The sequence below is a fragment of the Marmota marmota genome, unplaced genomic scaffold (assembly GCF_001458135.2).
Source record: "Marmota marmota marmota unplaced genomic scaffold, marMar, whole genome shotgun sequence".
In the NCBI taxonomy this organism is placed as follows: domain Eukaryota; kingdom Metazoa; phylum Chordata; class Mammalia; order Rodentia; family Sciuridae; genus Marmota; species Marmota marmota.
The window spans coordinates 2029536-2050215 of record NW_025999930.1 but is presented as its reverse complement, the minus strand read 5'-3'; positions in this window follow the sequence as shown (position 1 = coordinate 2050215).

The following is a 20680-nucleotide window of genomic DNA, read 5'->3' as shown; positions in this document are numbered from 1 at the left end:
TGGAGGATGGGAAAGGCAGCGGAGCACAACAGACACTAGGATGGCAATTTGTAAATCAATGGATGTGTAACTGATGTGATTCTGCAATCTGTGTATGGGGTGAAGGTGGGAGTTCATAACCCACTTGAATCAAAGTGTGGAATATGATATGTCAAGAAATTTGTAATGTTTTGAACAACCCACAATAAAAAATTTAAAAAAAAAATAAAAATAAAAAATAATAATAATAAATTGTTCAATAGCAACATGAAATTCTGTGAACACAGGGGTCAATTTGATCAAAGATTAAAAAACATTTGGAGTGCTGGGACTGTGACTCAGAGGTAGAGAGCTCACCTAGCACATGCGAGGCCCTGGGTTTGATCCTCAGCACCACATTAAAAAAAATAAATAAAACAAAGGGTCCAACTACAACTAAAAAATAAATATTAAAAAAAGAAACATTTGGAGCCTCCACTCAATAAAGTAAAAAATTTAACCTACCCTGGAGGATGGAGATGAATACAATGGTTTAACCATTTTAAAGGTGAGTTTTTCATGATGCAGAGAAGGAAAAGCAAATAGATGGAGACATACTACACACATCAACAGACAGAGCCAAAATCACTAAAGATGTCAATTCTATCCAAATGGCCAGTATGATTCCAGCCAAAACCTCAATGAGATTTCCTGAGAACCTTCATGAACTGATGTACAATGTATATGAAAAACAAAGCCTCCCCTACCCCACACCAAACAAAATCACAGAGACACTTTTTGTGCAATGATATAAGGGAACTTACGAACTGGCTCTTAAACCTTATGATGAAGACAAATTACTTAAGGCAGTTTTGCAGTGTCAGGTAGAGACAAACCCTCTGTAATGGTTCATTTGAATTGTGAACTTGACTGGATTAAGAGATGCCAAGGTTTAAGAAGATTTTGTGTGTGGCAATGAGGGTGTGCTGAGGAATGGTTGGCATGTGGGATAGCCAACTGAAATGAAGACCCTCCCTAAGTATGGGCAGCACTGACCAATAGGATGGTGGCTTGCATGAAATATAAATTGGAAGAACAGCCATAGATACAAGCTTGATTCTTCTTGAAGGGGTTCTTGATTGCTTCTGTGATCATCTGAGGATATTGGATTCTGGCTTCTTTATTCTTCCACAGCGGACTCTGCCAGTGATTCTCCAGAAGCCTTTGGTCTCAGACTAGGAGAATACCATTGATCTCTCTTGTTCTGGGGCTTCAACCTCTTGGACCGCTCTGGTTCCTCCAGCTCTCCAGTCTGCAGATGGCCACTGTGGAGTATCCAGCTTCTGGTCATAAGCCAACCTAGTAAGTCCCCCTTTTATAATTGTACTTCCTCTTGATTCTGTTCCTCTAACGAACCTTGACTAATACACCATCTAATGAAACTGAAGAGGGAAATGGGAATGGATACCTCTGAGACAGGTGACATGACTAAAATAGCTAAACCATTCAGATATCCACATGGAAACACTGCGGATCTTCATCCATCATAAAAATAAATCCATCTCGGTGGGATTAAAGACTTCCACGTGCAGCACAAACATTTCAGTCATCTTGCAAAAGGAATAAGATAATTTACTCAGGAATACAAGGAAACGCTGTAGGAAAAGGAATAGAGCCAGCACAATTCAAGGTTCAAGTAAAATTTGCATTATCAGGGCTGGGGTTGTGGCTCAGCAGTGGAGCACTGGCCTCGCACATTTGAGACCCTGGGTTCGATCCTCAGCGCCACATAAAAATAAATAAGTGAAATAAAGGTATTGTGTCCAACCACAACTAAAAAATAAATATTAAAAAAAAATGCATTATCAGTTTTACTCCAGGTCTTAAAGAAGATTTCTGAGGATTTCTGTCACAAGCCCATCAATCTCCCTGCATAGTTTCATAGCTTAAGATCCTTAATAGTCACAGGAAGAGGCTGTTAAATCTAAGCTGTCTTTAGATTATCTATGCATTTTGGAGAATGCATCAGTATTTAAGAGGCCACCTCATGTGTTCCTCAATCTCTTAATCTGTGCTAGGGGGAATCCGCAACTCCCCCATGGTCCTGTGTGGTAGGCCAGGTACTGCCTTGGAGGAAGAAGCAGCTGGCAAAGTGCTCAGACCTGCAGGGTTTCGTGCTCCACGGGTCGTTCTTCCTACAGCACTGTCCTGCCGCTGCAGTCAAGGTTAGTGTTCCTGGTTCACTTCTGAAACCAAAGAACAAAAGAAAAGGGAAGGAAAGGCAATCGTTGTTCCACAGAAATTAAAAAGAGAAATTGTTTTTAAGAAGAATGACCTTTCATTTTATTTCTTCAGTTCAGCTGAACTCAACAGATCTTAGGGCCAATGTTGCTAATACAGGTGTGACTGCCACCCTCCCCTGTCTGTGCATGAAGCATTGGAAAAGGAATTAACAAAGGGAGTTCAGTGAGCATGGTCAGGTCAGTCTCGTTGCCAAAGAGAAGGGAGTGGAACTGGTTGCAATAACCATATTCAAGGAGTGCAGTGTGATAATACCTGACATGTGTATAAACATCAGAGCCATGCTAAATATTAAGATTTTAAAAGTTTCCATCAGCCCAAAATATTCCCATTGCCCCTTGTCAATCCATTTCTTCCTCTGCTTCCCACTGAACCAGATAATCTGTGATCTGCTTTTGGTCACTATAGATCAGTTTGCTTTCTCTGGTATTCTATATAAATGACATCAGTATGTACTCTAGTGTGGCTGGTTTCTCTCACTGTTATTTTTTAGGATTTATTTTGCTGTAATCTGTATCTTGGTCTCACCCATACTGAAGTATTACAAATTTTATATTATACGACAATTATACATTCACCATTTGCCTTGGTTCCAGGTTTTGCTTTTAGAAATAAAGTGGCTGTAAACATTGAAGTACACCTCTCTGTATATAAGCTCTGCTTTCTCTTGGGTAAATATCTAGGAATAGAATTTCTGGAACAAATGGCAGACATGTTTATCTTTTTGAAAAACTGCCAAGGTATTTTCCAAAGTGGCTATACACTACCATTTTAAATAGTCACCAATAATGTATGGGAATTCCACTTCCTGTACAACTTTGTCAACACAACATACAGTCATTCATTTTTAATTCTTGACATTCAGATGGGTGTGTGGTGATGGCCAGGTGCTTTGGGCTTGGATTTCCATAATGGCTACTAACATTCACATGCATTTTTCACATTCTTATTTGTTATGTATAAAACTTTGGTGATGCAAATTTAAATGGGGATGTTTGTTTTATTATTTACTTTGAGGATCTTTTATATATTCTGAATACAAGTTCTTCATCAGACAAAAACTTTGCAACTGTAATCTATAGTATAATTCAAATGATACTATAGAGCTACAGTAACAAAAACAGCATGGTACTGGCATTAAAAACAAACATGTAGACCAATGGAATGGAACAGAAGACAGAGATAAACCCACACAGAAATTATGCAATGCTAGAAGAAAACAGTGTCAAAACTCCAACACACAGGTGCAGATGTAGACTTCCTTAATAAGATTCCTAAAGCTCAGGAAATAAACCAAGAATTAATAAATGGATGGTATCAAATTAAAAGCTTCTGCACAGGAAAAATAAAAATTAAGAGTGTGAAGAGAGGGGCTGGGGATGTGGCTCAAGCGGTAGCACGCTCGCCTGGCATGTGCCGGGCGCTGGGTTCGATCCTCAGCACCACATAAAAATAAAGATGTTGTGTCCACCGAAAACTAAAAAATAAATATTTAAAAAATTCTCTCTCTCTCTCTCTCTCTCTCTCTCTCTCTTAAAAAAAAAAGAGTGTGAAGAGAGAGCCTACAGAATGGGAGAATATCTTTGAAAGCTACTCTGGGACACAGGATTAATATCCAGAATATATAAACAACTCAAAAAAAAAAAAAAAAACTTAACACCAAAAAAATCCCAAATAACTCAATCAATAAACAGACAAATGAACTAAAAAGATATTTTTCAAAAGAAATACAAGTGGCCAATAAGTATATGAAAAAGTATTCCACATCTTTAGCAATCAGGAAAACGAAAATCAAAACTACACTGGCATTTCATCTCGCCTCAGTTTAAATGGCACCCATTAAGAATACAAAAAAAATGAGCCTGGTATGGTGGCACATGCCTGTGATCCCAGGGACTCAGGAAACTGAGACAGGAGGACTGCAAATTCAAGGCCAGCTTCAGCAATTTAGCAAGGCCCTAAGCAACTTAGTGAGACCCTGTCTCAAAAATTAAAAATAAAAATGTCTGGGAATGTGGCTCAGTGGTTAAGTGTTCATGGGTTCAATTCCCAGTACCAAAAAAAAAAAAAAAAAAACAAAAAGAAAGAAAGGAAGGAAAGATGAAAGAGACACCTCAGTGTTTTTCTGTTACTGTTGTAAATTTCATTTTTTAAAAAATTCAATTTCTGTTTATTACCAGTGTATAGGAAGAAACTTGGTATAGTCATATTTTGGATCTCAACATTGCTTAACTTACCAGTACAGTAGCATTATCAGCTCTTTAGTTAACAATAACTTTCAGGGGGAATGAGGGCCAGCGTCTCTTTGTGGAGCCCTTGCTGCCCAGGGGAATCCAAGCTACCCTAATGATCCATATCTCAATGCTGGATCATATAGTAGCTTTTTTTCATATTGTAGCTTTTTTTTTTCATTTTTTGAAGAACCTCAACATTGCCTTCCATAGTGGTTGCACAATCTTTAATTCCTACTAATATGTACAAGGGGGGCCCATTTCTCCACATCCTCGCGTGTGTGTGTGTGTGTGTGTGTATACCCATGCATGCAAGCATATGTGCATGATAAAAACACTTAACACAGATGTACTTATTACTTGATTGTGGTGAAGGTATCATAGGTTGTGTGTGTATGACCAAACTCATATTGCATATATTGAATATACACAGACATTTTGGTATGTCAATTACTCAATAGAATTGTTTATAAAAAACCAATTAAAATATATCATATTAGCAAAATAAAAGGAAATCAAGGTATCATACACTCAATTTACACAGAAAAGTATCTGATTAAATCCACCGTCCATAAAACCTAAATAAAAAATTGCTTAACGCCCTAAATAAAAAGTTAAAAAGAGCTTCTCCCACCCATTAACCTTCATGTGTGGAATAGCACGTCCTGGTGAAAGGAGAATGCTCTCCATATAAGACTGGGAACAGGGCAGACTATTCCCTTTCATGCTATGCAACACTGTCCTGGAAATTTTGCTAAAGAAATAAGGCAGAAAAATGAGGGAAAGGGCTCCAGACTGCAAGGAAAGAGAAAAATCACCTTCTCATGCACAGATGTAATCCTGGATATAAAATAAACCTTGAGGAATTCATAAAAACCACTCAAAGTAATAAATGAGTTGAGCAGTGCCGCAGGGTGTGAGCTCCAGAGGCAGCCATCAATCACTTGCATATGCCAGCAAGCAGCAGCCTGAAATGCAATTAAGAAAACAAGGCATGCAAGATCGCATCAAAAAGAATTAAAACTCTGGGAAGAATGTAAGAAAATGGTACTCTGAGATTAAGCTGAAAACCACAAAGTATGACAAGACAAAAACAAGTTTTAAAATGAAATAATGATTTTAGTAAGAATTTGTTAAAAAGAAATGTAAATTGCCAATAAGTATGTAAAATATGCTTAACATTAGTGATTAGGGAAATGCAAATTAAAACCCCCAAGTGGTGCCAATTCCCAGTAGGTGGGCTTTAATCCATTAAAAGTGAGTTTCACAGGGTCATGGAGAAGGTGGACCCTCACACACAGGGCTGGTGGCTCTGAAAACATCCCCTCTGAGAAACCACTCCCAGCTTCTCAAAATGCTTCACAGGGCCATGCTGTCCTGACCCAGCAGCTCCACAACCCACTACGTGCCTAGATGATAAGGAAACCCCAGTGCAGAGAGACCCCCTGCCATAGCGTTTGTGACCCCAAGGAGGATGACCACCTACACATCCAGGACTGAGTGTAAAGAAATCAACATGTGCTGTATCTTTGTAATGGAATACCATTTGGCAATCAAAATGAATTAATTAGTAACATGATGGTGCGACAGGAGCAAAACCAAATTTAAAAAAAAAAAAAAAAACACTAATAGAAATAAACCAAGCAAAGAGAAACAGAACAGCATGATTCCAATCAAAAGACAAATCAGTGAGACAGGGTTTAGGTTAATGTCCATCTTGGACTTCAGGGGAATGGGAGTGACCTTAAGGAGCATGAAATTTTTATGGGGTTAATGGAAATGTGCTTCAAGGAGCCTGCGATTATAATCACATAACCGCACCAACATGCTGCAAGCACAGAATGTCCAAAAGCTTGTGGTCGCTACAGTCCAGGGGGTTGTCCTCAGTTGGCAGCCTCAGGGGGCCCCTGATGTCAAAGAAATATCTCCCTGATGTCCAGGGTAAAGCAGCCTCCTCCAGCTGAGTGCACCCCCAACCCCAGAGTGTACCCTGCCACCTTCTCCCCCTGCTTGGCCCACCCAGCCCTGGCTCACTGCCCACAGTGCCCGCTGGCTCCTCTTTGTCCAGGGCTGGTTTGGAGCAGCAGAGGGAGGTGGACTGAACCAAGAGTGCCAGGGACGCAGAGTCTGAGCATCAGCACTGGGCGCAGAGCCGGCTAGCCTTTGCTGGCTTCTCCCCAGCACCCAGTCAGGTGCAGCACCTAGAGCTCCTAGGCTCAACAGGTGACACTGGGGCACCTGGACCATGGGGGCTGCCAAGCACCCTCTCTGTCTCCACCTGGGGTCTATGAAGTGAAGCAGTAGCGAATTGAAAATGTGCATTACAAAAATTCAAAGTGGACCCTTATGATACAGCATACATAACAATCAACTCAAAGGGGATTAAAGACCTACATAAAAGACCCGCAACTAAAACACTCCTTGAAGACAGTATAGGGGGAATTCCATGACACTCGTAGTGGTAATGATTCCGGGGATAAGACACTAAAAAGACAGCAAAATGAATAAATGGGACTATAGCATACCAAAAGTTTTCAGTACAGGATAAAAAAAAAGGGGGGGGGGCGGATAAAAAAGAAGGAAGCGAAAGAAAACCACGGAATAGGAGACATGAAAGAAGAGATTCTCAAACCATATGTTCAATAAAGGAGTAATATCCAAAATACAAAAACAATATGCAGAATAGCAAAACCAATCCAAAAAACATAATTAAGAATATGGCAAATTCAACAGCAATTTATTTTCTCCAAAACAGACACACAAATGGTCATAAGGTCTATGGCATTCAACATCAATAATCATAAATGAATTATACATATATAGTGGGATAGATAGCTCCTACCTGTTAGAAGGGCCATTACCAAAATGTTTTAAAAAAATAAGTGTTGGACAGTGTGTGGAGAACAAGAAACACTGATAATTTGTTGGAGGGAATGTAAGTTGGTACAGCCATTATGGAGAACAATGTGGGGGTTCCTCAAAGGAAATTTAAAACAACTGCTATGATGAGCAAGCAATACTTCTAAGAGTACCTTCAAAGAAATCAAGATCACTCTCTGAAAGAGACACAGGCACTCCATATGTTCACTACAGCATCTTTCACAGTAGAAAGACACAGAAACAACCTGAGTGTCTTCCAGAGATGAATAAAGAAAATATCACACACACACACACACACACACACACACACACACACTCTCTCTCTCTCTCTCTCTCTCTCTCTCTCTGAAATACCTGAATCCAAAATAATGGATCTGGAGACCATTCTGATAAATTAAATAAGCCAAAGAAAGATAAGTACTCTATGATCTCACTTAGATATGTGTGTTCGTCGGCTTTTCTTCACTGTGATCAAAATACCTCACAAGAACAACTAAAAGTAGAAAAGATAACTTTGGCTCACAGTTTCAGAGCCATAGAAAGCCCATTGCTTGGAGGCCCGAGGTGAGGCAGAACATCATGGCGGAAGAAAGCTGCTCAGCCCATGGCAGCCAGGAAGCAGACAGAGAGAGAGAGTGCCAGGGACAAGTTGTAGCCCCCACGGGCACACCCCTAGTGACCTCCTTCCTCTATCCATGTCCCACCTGTCTACAGTTTCCACCACCTCCCAGCAGCCCCTTCAGCTACCAGTGGATTAACCCACTGATGAGGTTAGAGCCCAAAATGATCCAATCGCTTTCCAAAAGCATGTTCTCTGCAAGCCTTCAACACAGAAGCTTTGGGGGGACATTCTAAATCCAAACTGTAATGGTACAGAACCTAAAAAAGTCAAACTTAGAGATGTGGAGAGTTCAATGGTGTTTATCAGGGGCAGAGTGTGGAGAAAATAGGGAGATACTAGTCAAAGGCACATATTTGTAACATGAGTAAGTTCTGAAGACCTAATGTAGAGTTGGTGGCTACATTTAGAAAGTAATTGTTATTAGAAAAGCATAGATCTTGAGTATCTCACCAAAGAAAAAAGGTAACTATGAGGCAATGACCGTTAGCTAACTTGATTGTAATATTCATTTCAGAAAATATATATGTATATATATGTATATATAAATCACCATGTTGTACACCTTGAATATGCACAGTAAAGTTGAAAAAATAAAGCCAGATCCTATGTTAAAAGATGTTAAAGATGGAGGTTCCTCAAAAGTGTAGGCATGGAATCATCGTATGACCCAGCTATACCATGCCTCAGTGTGTACCCTAAAGAATTAAAGTCAATATACTGCATACCCATGATCACAGCAACTCAATCCACAATAACCAAACCATGGAACCTGCCTAGGTGTCCATCAACGGATGAATGGATTTTTTTAAAATGTGCTATATGGAGATTTATTCAGCCATAAAGAAGAATGAAATTATGTCATTTGCAAGAAAGTGAATGGAACTAGAGACCATTGTGATATGAGAAATAAGCCAAACCAGGTCAAGAGTCAGAGGTTTTCTCTCTCATGTGCCAGGTAGAAAAGGAAAAGAAAGTTGGGGGGAATCTCATGAAAATCAAAGGAAGATGAGTAGAAGAATAGAGGAAAAGGACCAGGGGAGTGGGAGGAGAGGGGAGGGGGAGAAGGTGCTGGGGAGTGGTCTTGGCCAAATTACACAGTTACATTGTGTGCATGTACAAATACATCACAACAAATCCATCTTGTTCAACTGTAATGCACCAATAAAAAACAGTGATTACATTAAAAAGATGTTAAAGATACATTTGGGAAACTAGGTTTATATCTTGGGGAAAGGGAAACGTTCATGGTACATATTTTTAAATATCAGCCTGACAGCTTAAGTTCCAAAACCTCTTGTATTTTATTTATTTTTTTAAAAATATTTATTTATTTATTTATTTATTTATTTATTTTACAATGATCTTGACAATTCATACATTTGAATCAAATGGGGTATAATTTCTCATTTTTCTGATTGTACAGGTTTCAGAATCACATTGGTCATACAGTCACCTATGTGCATACAGCAATAATAATGTCTATTTTATTCTGCTGCCCTTCCTATCCCCCCTTCCCCTCCCCTCCCCTCCCATCACTTCTCTCTACCCAATCTAATGTGACACACTTTTTCTTTTTCTCCTCACAACATCATACATGTATTCTGTATAACGATGAGGGTCTCCTTCCATCTTCCGTGCAATTCCCCTTCTCCCTCCTTTTCCCTCCCACCTCTCTTCCCTATTTAGTGGTAATCTTCTTCTCATGCTCTTCCTCTCTATCCCATTTTGAGTCACCCCGCTTATATCAGAGAAGACATTTGGCATTTGCAAAACCTCTTGTATTTTAAAAGTTAAAAGGTAGGCCGCAGCCTGTTGTTAAAATGTGCCAGAGCTGTTTATAATATCCAAACACCAAGTTCAAAACTTCCTCCAAGAATTGAAAATAAAATAAAAAATATCCAGTGACTTTATCAATGGATTTTTATTTGAAAAGAACTATGATACTTAAAATGAATCTAATGATATGAGGACGCAGGCCAGCTTCACAGGTGTGAACAGCGCAGTTGCACTGGGTCCCCTGCTCAGGAGAGGGTCCTAGGCTTTGAGTTTAATTACCTGTAGTTCCTGTCTCGAAATCCTGACTAAATTAAACATGGATTTGTGTCTTGTAAGTGAAGTCTGATAGGGAAATGTAGCGTGTGCCAAGACGCCTGGAGCTGCAGCATGCACAGTTTGACCTCCCCCACCTCCTTGGATGGATCTGATGCTGATTTGCTTTTTAACCCAAATTCCAAAGTGGGATGTCTTTTCAACCACATGGTAGACACAGCTCTGAAAACACAGTTCCCACCCTCTGTTGCATTTACATGCACCTGACACACACCGAAAACATATTCAAGGTTTTAAACATATATTTTAGGAGGAGAAAAAAAGGTGTTGAGGCATCCAAACTCCACATATTAGAAACATCTGCAACCAAACCCACAGAGAGCAATGTCAGTAATGCACAGACTGTTGGATTAGTTCTACCACCATCAGGAACAACCCAGTTGACCTGTAATGGATCATCAGCACCATGGTCCTGGTATTCCAATGGGTTGGAAGTGAAGACCAAGCAAGGACTAAAGATTTTTTTTAAATGAGAGTTATGTCATTATAAAAGCCACAGTTATGAACCTTAGCTAAAAACAGAAGGGAGAATGGAAGACATTCCTCTGAAACTACTCAAGCATGGGAACACAGCCTATAGGAAAAGCAGCAGTGGAGTTCAGTGGTGTCTAGCCAACAGTGCTCTTGGGGTACCAGGAATGGGAGAATATTTTAGTCAGCTTTTTCGCTGCTGTAACCAAAAGACCTGACAAGCACAATTAGAGGAGGAAAAGTTTATTTGAGGGCTTACAGTTTCAGAGGTCTCAATCCATAGACAGCCGGCTCCATTCCTCCAGGCTTGAGGTGAGGCTGAACCTCATGGAGGAAGAGTGTGGCAAAAGGAAGTGGCTCACATGATGATCAGAGAGCGAGAGACTCTACTGCCAGATATAAAATGTATAACCCCAAAACATGCCCCCAGGAACCCACCTCCTCCAGCCACACCCTGCCTACCTACAGTCACCACCAAGTTAATCCCTATTGGGGGATTATTTCAGTGACTGGGTTAAGGCTCTCATAACCTGATCACTTCTCCTCTAAACCTTCTTGCATTGTCTCACACAGGAGCTTTTGGGGGACATATACCTAAACAATAACAGAGAACCTTCAAGGCCAACTCAGACAAATTAGTTCAGGAAGTCAGAAGAATCCTTATGACTGAGGACTCATAAAAGGCCAGAAGGAGGTACCTCCAGAGTAGAGAGTATAGGTTTATTTTTTGCAGCTCCTCTCCATAAGCACACCCATAAACCCCAAAATAACACAAGAAGGACTCAGGGGAGAACCCTGAAATGCAGTAAGACTAAACATAGGATCAAGGGATCTTAGACCCTCCACCCAACAGGAGGAGGAGATCCACCTGGTGTTCTGCCCACCTGCCAACAGACTCCCTAGTTCTGCTGACAACAAAAGGTGAACCTCCCGTGACCAGCATGAAGGGAGGGGGTAGCCTAGAGTCTTGGGGACAGTTAGTAGCCAGTGAAACCACTCTTTCTCCCCACCAGGCCTGAGACTTCTCCTCCCACCTACAGAAGCTGAGGCAGCCAGGCCGCACCTGTAAGAGGGCACCTGGCACAACCAGCCGCCTTTACAGGATGATATGCCTGCAAAATACTCCACAGTTGTTTCATCCTGAGTCCAGAGCTCTAAGAGGAGGGTGTCAAAGGCCTGTGGTCATGATCCCACCACCTCCCCATGGTGATGTTTTCAAAAACTTTGCTAATAAGACCCACGAGTCATGAGCTATCAGGGAGGATGGAGAAGCTCTCAGACTGAAATAAGTTGTAGATAAGGCAAACTTGCTTCTGCAACAGCCGTGCCCGTGAAGCATGCCTTCCAGCTGCTGTTGCTCCCTGTTCTGGGCTTCTGGCGGGCACTGTGGACACCATTTGTGAAGTAGCGCAGCCCAGTATGCAGGTGCAGAGGAACCAGGCCTGGGCAAAGAGACAATGGCTAGAGCGGGCGTAAGCAGCCCATTGATAGGCAGTGCATTCAAAGGAGGTCTCCCAGAAGGATCATTCTGATTGGATAAGAGGAAACCTGTAGACCAACTCTGATTGGATACTTTTTCCTATGAGCACCAATCAGAAAACAAAGGGTGAAGCATCCTCTACCAAAAGTACCTTCAACAGATCTCCACCTACAGCACCTGTGTCCATGTAGTTAATTCTGATGGATTTTTTTCAGAACTTTTTTCTAAGTTGTGACTCAGCACAATGCATATAAATACAAGCATGTATAAAATATCAAAATACTGAAGCTACATTAGCCTTAGGAGGTAACATGAACTCAAAGATTACTCCAAATCATTTTGTTTTATTGTGGTCTGTCTTGTATTCCATCAATACCTCTCCCTTTCCCCCCCTTCCCTCTTCTCCTTCTATGTCCTCTTCTCTCTTCTTTCTCTGGAACACTAAGGGGTGATACTGATTGAACAAAACATGGGGGTGCTGGATGGGATCCATCAGAGCACCTCCCCCTGCCCTGTCCGTGAGCTCTGCGGATAAAGAAGGTGTCCCTCCCCCAGGAATCAGCATTGGTCCAAACATCAGATGCACTGCAGATACCTAAAAACAGTTCTATTCAAGTTCTGTAACCAAAGATAACATTTACCTATTGACACTCCCGAGCTCCTATTAGATTTAAAATGTTAAGATGTTTCATGCAAAATTGGAAGTTGTTGCACCTAGAGTTTCTGATAAACATAGAAAAATCTGGAAGATTTGTATACAATCTGTAAAACTGATTTGTATGTTATTAACTTTAAATATGGCACCTTCATTATTTTTCTCTTCATATGTTAGTGATACTACAATTCCTACAAAATTAACGATGCGCTATCTTACGCTTACTTTGAAGTACCACCGGAATAATTGGAGTTCACAGTGGAAAATGAACAGCACAACAAGCAAGTCGCTGAAGGCTTGTGGTGATACCTTGTGATAGGTTTTACCTAATTATCCCTGCCTTGTTAATATTTCATACTTCCATAACTTTGAAATAAATCATTTAATAATCTTATGAAAACTTCACGTGCTGCACATGGGCCGTGCTGCGTGATCGGGTCCGCTGGTACTTTCAGGGGTCCAGTCCGGGGCGTGGGTGGGATGACGGCTTGTGACTGAGGACCGCGCAGCTGGGGAGTGGGCAATGGGCGGTGTCTGAGAATTGAGAGCCGGAGGTGGAAAAGCACCTGCCGGTGTGGACAGCGAAACCATCAATACACTGTGTCAGTGTCATCGTCTGAGTCTTGTTTATTCAGGGACATTTGTCACCCCCACACCCGATGGCACCACGGCACAGTCCCGACAGCCTGGGGGCCAAAGCCTCCTTCATAAATCATCTGGTGACTTCACTCTGTGGCTGGGAAACCAGCCCGGTGATTCCTGTCCATGAATATAACTTCTGTTTCCTTTTGAGCCTGTGACCACCGCAAACATTTTCCTGAGGTCTCTGTGTCCTTGCTTCCTTCTCTGCCTTTAATGTCCATCAAAATGGACACGCAATAGGTTTGGTTTTTCAAAGCTTGTGACATGGGTTTCTGAAAGTGACACATAACCTCGCTAACTTTTTGCCATGTTTATTTTGAAAGTGTTTGTTTGCATATCAGTGACAGACATAATGCCCCATGAATTTCCTGGGGAAATAGCTTCCTCAGCTGGAGAGCAGCACTGTGTCCAGCTCCTTTGCCTCCACTCTGCAGCCTGACCCTCTTCCAAAGTCGCTCAGGCCAGCCCTCTCCCACCGCCCCCTTCAGTGAAGTTGTTTCCTGTGTTTGTAACCTGGGAAGATTCTTTTGTCCCATGCTACATTCCATCCCAGAGTCCCTAGACATCCTGAATGATCTCTCATTTGCATCCATTAAAGTTCTTTGGGTTTGGAAAAAATGCATAGTGTTGTAAAGAATAGTTCACCACCCTCAAATCCTCAGCGCTTCCTCTATTCAACTTTCTTTCTTCCCTAAACCTCTAACAACCACCTGTCTGGCACTGGTATGGCTTTGCCTCTTTATTTAGAACATGCATTTAGATTCTTCCATTTCTATGTGGTTTGACAGCTCATTCTTTATCACTAGACAGATGCCCCACAGTTTATCAATTTATCTATTAACTTTATAAATTAACTTTACTACTTGTTCACTATAAACAAAGCTGCTATCAACATTCACATAGATGTTTGGGTGGACTTGGACATCTTCCTATCAGTTTGAAAACTACTTAGGAGTGTGATGGTTGGATCATGTTAATATTTGTTTGGCTCCTTAAGAAGCTGCCCAACTAGCTTTCAAAGTGGCCATACTATTCTGCATTTAGGTGTGTAGCCATTCCATAGGGTGCAATGCCGTCTCTATGCTTTCATGTCTAATTCCCTGTGGGACGTGGTGTTGAGCTTCTTTTCAAACGCTCATGTGCCTCCGGGTATCATGGATGATGAAATGCCTGATCATATTCCACCAGCTCAGTGGGTTCTTGTGCTCTCTATCAGAACAATCAGATAAAGGCACCACTGGACAACAATAAGACTCTTTGCTGAGGGCTTCTACCCAAGCAAGAAGGAAGACTCAGCACTGAACGGGGGGCCTCAGGCTGGCTCAGACAAAGGCTTGCAGCTTGTGGGGCATCTCGCAGGAGGTAGGCCAGTCTCCACATCATACCTGGAGGTGGGGTTTTAGCTGTGCCATCCCTCCTTTTCTTCAAGCCTCCTCATAATCCATGTCTCAGAGCCACCTTAGGTGCCCACCTTAGAGTTGCTCTTTAGTAACTGTGGGTGACTGTTCTGTGTCTGCACTTGCCCCTAGCTGCCTGAAATCTGCTCTGTTTCAACATGAAAGTCCCTAATATTATTTCAGAACAGAGCACACATTGTCCTGCCTCAGCAGGTTCGATTTTAATGACCTTGTCTTGTCTGGCTCTGGCTTTTGGTATCTCTGCTGATCACAGAGTCTAGAAGGTTGAGTGACTTCTCAGGCCCCTGGTGCATTAGCTGCATTTTATAGCCTCAAGGCTCGCCTCCTTTCTAACTCCAAATTTTCTGGTACCCCTGTTAACCACAGAAGACTGAGAACTAGCTTGCCTGTTTTGTTACCCCCAGAGAGATTTTATTCCTTTAACTTTAAGGGAGTCTGTTTTTGTTTTATTTTTTATTCTAATTTGTTATATATGACAGCAGAATGCATTACAGTTCATATTACACATATAGAGCACAATTTCTCATGTCTCTGGTTGTATACAAAGTATATTCACAACATTCCTGTCTTCATACATGTACTTTGGGTAATGATATCCATCTCATTCCACCGTCTTTCCTGCCCACCCATGCCCTCTCCCTTCCCCTTCCACCCCTTTGCCCTATCTAGAGTTCATCTAATCAAGGGAGCCTGTTTTTCATGGTGGGGGGTTGGCAATCTCTGTCCCAGTGTCATTTGCCCATTTTTATTTGGGATGTTGATTTTTTTTGTAGTTGTGTTTCACCAGTTCTTTGTATATTATAGATATAAGTCCTTCATCTGACGGGGGATGTCCCCACACTTTCTCCTGGACAAGATTCTCTCCATTTTTTCTGTAATATGTCTTTTACAAGAAAAAGTTATCCTTTCTAACAGAGTATGATGTCGAGGGCCATTCATGGGCTGTGGGGACCACATGGCACGTCACAGCCTAATGAATAGGAGAATGTGGTGTCTGGGAACTTCCAGTGCACACTTCCTTTGGCTGACTGCCTAGACACATTCTGAGCCCTGTTCAGCTCACCAGGTCCCGCTCAGCACCGGAGATGGGGTGACCTGTTAGCTGCATAGCCCCTCTGCGATGGGTGTGACCTGTCAAGATGTCCATCAACCTGCTGACTACAAGACTCCACCCCTGAAATCTTATCCCTCCTTTGATGTGTCCCCTTAAATAAACCACAGGAGCCATTTTCTAATTGTCCAGCTCCAGCCTCTGTGTGGCTGTATCTATCAAGCGCTCCAGGTTCCCCTTAAAACTATCTTTTCTGACTCTTTGTCTTTTGTTCTTCACTAATTATTCTAGACTTCAATTTCTTAGGCGGCTGACACCCTCCTGATCAGGAAGAAGAACCCCCTCATAAGGCGCTGGATGCCTCCCCATAGGATAACTAATTTTTTTTCCTGACAGGGATGATTTGGGCATCTAAAATTCATTTCCAAGCCCAGCATCATCCACGCATTCTATAGAACTCTTACAGCCTTTTCCTTCTGCTTTTTAGGTGTATGATTCATTTTGGAATAAAACTTGGGTCAGTGTAAGAAAGGTATGTGTCCATGTTGGCTTTTTAACTGAGGAGGTCCTGCTGTTCCAGGCAGTGGCTATTTTCTGTATTCAGCTAGGTTCTGAGGTTTAGCTAAGCTACTTGAACACAGTTTGATCTTTTCAAGTCTTTCTCTTGTGCTGTGTTAGATGGGACTGGAGCAGCGGTTAGTCTTGGGTTAATTTTTTTCCCGTTTTTCAAAGCAGAACTCTTCTTCCTACTCCTTTTGATGCCTCATGAATTATGAAGGGTTCACTGGGGCCAAAGGGGAGAGAGGAACAATTCCCATCTTTTTGTGAGCTCTGAGAATTGCTTCCTCTGATTCTTTGGGGGGGGGGTGTTATCTTTTCCCCAGGCCCAGGGAGTTTCCCCCATTCACTGCTGACCAGTCCTCGGCTGAAACACTCAAGGCCCCCCGCAGACCTGGACTCCTCTCTCTCTGCATCCTTCCCTATCCAGGGCTCTGCAAGCTGCAGGCGACTTGTCCTTCCCAGCCTGAAAACTGTGTGGCCGCCCAGGGCCTCAGTCCCTGTGGGTGGCAGCCATTCTCTGGGGTGAGCTGTGAGGACCATGGATCTCATCTGGTTTGTTTCCTGTCTCTTGCAGGTGGCTTAGGTGACTGGAGGCCAATATCTCTAGAGCTATTGTTTCATTCATTTTCTCAGGATCGTTTGTTTGTTTGTTTGTGTTCTGTTTTGTTTGATGTTTCTAGTGGGGAGGGAGATCCAGTCCCCATTTCTCCACCTGGGCTGGGAGTTAAAGTACCCTATAGTCATGCAATTTGGTAAAGTTGAAAAAGGGACATGTTTGTGATGGATGGAAATCACTGTTTCCTCCCAGCCTCCACTGAAATCCACTTCCTAGGTCTGGTGTGGTCCCAGCAGCTGGGTGCCATAGGCGATCTGGGAAAGCTGGCCTCCTGCGGGGCCTCCGTGTGCACCAGCAGAGCTGGGTGCCCCCACAGTTGGGCAGCTATCCTGATACAGACTGCTGCACATGACAAGTGACCGACCTGGACAGACTCTGTGGAGAAGCAGGGGACCGGGGCAGGCCAGCTGACAGCACTATGTGCCCCTCCACTCACCTGCAGGCCGTGTCCAGCTACTTAGGGAAATGGGAACACTAGAAAAATGAAAAATGCAAAGAAATATTTCCATCATGTCCATCTGATCTTAAAAACTTCACACACCACCAGGAAGACAATATTCTCCACAGCCTACAGGCCGATGTGGGGGGCAGAGTGCAGCATCTAGGAACTGGCTCAGCTGTTCCTCGGACTTGGGTGCTGATTTGAATCCAGCATCCTACAGTCAGAGCAAGGACTGTTGGGAAAATGGAAAGGATTTATTTCAGAGTCCAGATACAACCTGCCCTCGATGCTGTGGAGGTGAGCCCTGTGTGTTTGCTTGAAACAAAACGTTTCTTCAGTCAAAAACTGTCTTTGTGCCAGGTGTGGTGGCGCATGCCTGTGACCCCAGTGACTTGAGAGGTGGAGGCAGGAGGACGGTGACTTCAAGACCAGGCTTGCCACTTAGAAAGACTATTTCAAAAAAAACACCTTAGTTTTATAAATTTGTCTCAGAAAATAAGAATAACAAACATCATAGAATAAACTTTTAGAAAGTAATACAGGAATAAATAAGAAAAGGGAAAATCACTCATAATCTCATTACTCAGCATTAAACACTCCTCAGATTATGTGTGTTTCTTCATATATGTGTATGGGCAGATAAACAGGAGTTTTATATCAAATTTTTTTAAAAAACACCATCACTGAACTTCTACTTCAAAACATGATCAGAAGCCCTAAACCCTCACTTATCCATCCTATAATCATTCCTTGACATTAACCACTAACTGAATTTAGTGTACAGTATTTCTACATTTCTGTTTAGCCTCTATTACATAGGTACTCATTCTTAAACAATACAGACTTATTTTTCATATTTTGAGCAACATATAATTGGTATAATCATATTTTTTTCTACAGGTTGCTTATTTTATTCAATAAAATGTGGGGTGTGATTTGTCAAAGTTGATATAATTTCATTTATTCATTTCAACTGCTCCATTGGGCTACCGGCACCAATGTTTACTTATTCTCCTGTTACTGTTTTTATTGTTTTTGTTTTTGTTTTGTTTTGTTTGCTGTCACAAATATTGCTACTGCAGATATACTCTAAGATCTTTCTGTGTATGTGGGCACCAGGGTAGGGTCATAGTATAAGCAATTTCATTCAATCACTCTGCCTGAGTGATATAAGAATTCAACAGAAGGGCAAATGTTTTCCCTTTGATCCAGATCTTTGCCCATCATTGGATTGACAGTCTCTTCCAGGTCATAAGACTCTGAAACAGCATTTCTTTGTGGTTCTAGATAGCTTTTCCCCAGTGACTAGTGAGGTTGAGTATATTTCCATATAGTTATTCACTTCATCTTTTCTTTGAGTTGTTTGATCCTACTCTTTTCATATTTTTCTGTAGTTTTGCTCAGGAAATCCTTCCCTAATGAGGGTCATGGTATTTTCTTCTGAAGTTTTTCAAGATATTATCTGAATGGTTAAGATTTTGTTTGTTTTTGATGCTGGGGACTATAACCCAGGGCCTCACACAGGTTAAGCAAGCATTCTACCACTGGGCTATGTCCCCAGCCTGGCAGTTAACATTTTAACCCACTAGATTTGAGATTTGTAGGTATAGCTAGAACTGAGAAATATGGCTGTAGTCCCTGGAGTCACCACAAAATTACTTGCAAAAAGAGCTATTATCCAAAAACTCAATTAAAACAGAACACCAAAAATAGTTCCTATAACCCAAATAAACGAGAGAGAGAGAGAGAGAGAGAGAGAGAGAGAGAGAGAAACTAGAAACAAATGGCATGAATAAAAAACAAATATCAAAATATGTACTAAAATACAAATATGTCAATAATTATTTAATATGCAAGTGCTCTAAGCACAAAGGTCACGACAGAATGTCAAAATGCTTTTAAGAACTATATACAGTGTTGTTTTAAAATAGTTACAGTAATTACTTATCTAAAAATAGAAAATTTCTCTATGTAGACAATGTCAGAATTACTTTTTAAAGTTTTATACAGTCTACAAGAAACTCTTCAAATGCAATGATACAAGAAGTCTCAATGTAAAAGGACAGAGGAGCACATACCATGCAAACAGGAACGAAAAGAAAGCTAAAATTTGTATATTAATTTCAGACAAATTAGACTTTAGTACAAAGAAAATGATCAAGGATAAAGAGAAACATGCCACGAGGATAAAAGGATTAACCTCTGAATTAGACACAACAATCCTAAAAGTGGTTGTGCCTAACCTGAGATCTTGAAAATTCTGGAAAAAAAAACTGGCAGAATTTAAAAGAAAATTTGAAAAATACACCATGATAGTTGGAGATTTCAACCCTGCTCTACTAATAATGGTTTAAAATGGGGTTTCAATTTCCTGCATTTTGGTGGGAGATAGAGGGTGGAGTAGGCCTAGAAGTAGTGGTGAGAAAGTCATCAAGGATAAAGAACAGAATACCATCAGCCAGCTGCATCCAACTGGCATTTATAGACCCCCACCCAATGCAGTAAGACACACAGGCTTTTGATGTGTACATGAAACATTCACCAGGACAGGCCACATCTTAAGTCATAAATCAAACCTCAGCAGATTTAAAAGGGTATAAATCAGGGGTTCTGGCTCAGAGGTAGAGCACTTGCCTAGCATGTGTGAGGCACTGGGTTCGATTCTCAGCACCACATAAAAATAAAAGTATTGTGTCAACCTACAACTAAAAAAAATGTTAACAGAATATAAATCATATCAAATATGTTATATGACACAATGGTATTAAGTTAAAAATCAATAATGGAAAGACAACATGATTTTCCCTAAATGCTTAGAACTTAATTTAGCAGTTTTTCTTAAAATAGTTCAAAGAGGGAATTCTAACAGGAAATGAAAAATATGTTGCATAAAACAAAATGTGAAAATTTATGGGACACAAAGCAGTATTTAGAGGGAAATTTACAGCATTAAGTGCCAAGATTCCAACAAAATATAGCCTCCAAATCAATTAACTAGAAAACAGATCCTGAAGGTCAAAGAACAAATCAATTAACTAGAAAACAGATCCTGAAGATCAAGGATAAAGAGAAACATGCCAGAGGCAGAGCCGCCCCCTCCCCCTGCGCCGGCAAGGTAGAGGGAACTGTGACCACCCACAGAGCAGGCCCAGCGGCCTGCTGAGGGGCAGAGCCGCCCCCCACACCCCGCGCCTGCCAGGTAGGCGGAACTGTGACCACCGACAGAAAAGGCCCAGTGGCCCG